Below are 1,452 nucleotides of genomic sequence, written 5' to 3'. Positions count from 1 at the left end.
GGGGGGGGTTTGTCCCAGGTTTTGTAATAATAACCATCTCTTTAATGCCTTGCCGAAAGAGCAAAAAAGTCGACAACCCTTTTCTTGATTTAAAACTGAAAAATGTTTTCACTGTTGTAGAAAAGGAAATACAATTCGAAAAAATTGAATATTTTGTCAAATTTCTTCATCAACTCTTAGATGTTTCTGGTATTGATCAAATGATGCTTCTCGGTAAATCTAGCCACTGATTTTCTCATTTTTAGTAAAAATACTCTATTTGTAGGGAATATGTGTATTTACCATCGTAATAAGTAACTAGTTAAGATATTAGTCAAATATATATATGACTATTTGAAAAACCTGCGTATATGTAGTGTACGTAATAACGTACGCTACATAAGAGAATTAGTTAAAGGATTTGCTAATGGTAACTACTTAGGAACCAAAAAAGAAGTCTTGCAAGAGTTGATGAACCATTTTGATAGAAAAGTTCTTTCGTTTAACTGAAAAAAAAAAAAGAAAAAGAGCAACAAAACTTTTACATTATGTAACTGCAAGTGTAAGTGGACTAAATTCGCTAATTAACGGCGCCTCTAAGTGTACGAGAAATAGAATTGGGGAAGTGTAATCATTCTGCCTCTGGGACTTTAGTCTAATGATAAAAGCGTAGCGTGTGATGTGTAAATTATGCACAAATGACAAATTAATACTCTAGTGTAGAAAATTTTTTAGTATCCATGTGAAGAAGGATAATGAACAATTTCATTTCGAACTGTGCACCACTAATTATCTAGTCCACAAAAATTTGGCGACATGAGAAAGAAAAGTCTGTGGACCATTCCTATAGAACAACTAACAACATCTTTTATTTAAAATAGAAAAGCAGAAAGCAACTGAGATTTTGATAGGATAGGTTCATGAGAGCGATCTTCGACAGATTTTTCTTTTAATAGAAACAGAAACAGACTAATAAATGAGTTTGCCCGCCTGCAAATGCAAATTTCCTTTCTTTTTCTGCATTTTGGTTGTCATCCTTTCTCATGACTCTGCCATTTATTTACTGAAAATGGATAATACTTCTGTCCCTTGACAATGAAATATTGAAATTTATTTGCATTTTACACCAATCAAAATTGTGTCTTTTTCTTTTTTACAGATGTATTCTATGACTATTTCATATACGTTAAGGGAGACTCTGCGTCTCCGTCATATACACTATACGTTATAAATACAGATTTTATTCTACGGTTAATTAGTTCACTCGTTACTTAACGCAAGATTTAGAGTATCGTCCCTTATAATTGCATTATTGTGCCTTAACTGTAATGACTCAAAGCCACATGGAATAGTTAAATATGAACACAAATGCTGAATTATCTAATTAGGCACGTTAGCATGGGGTATTCCTATTTGAGATGAGCATATCTTTACTCCTATATTATACTAAACGTTACATTTCTAATGTGGATT

The sequence above is a fragment of the Nicotiana attenuata genome, unplaced genomic scaffold (assembly GCF_001879085.1).
Source record: "Nicotiana attenuata strain UT unplaced genomic scaffold, NIATTr2, whole genome shotgun sequence".
Lineage (NCBI taxonomy): Eukaryota > Viridiplantae > Streptophyta > Magnoliopsida > Solanales > Solanaceae > Nicotiana > Nicotiana attenuata.
Note: the sequence above shows the minus strand (reverse complement) of the source record.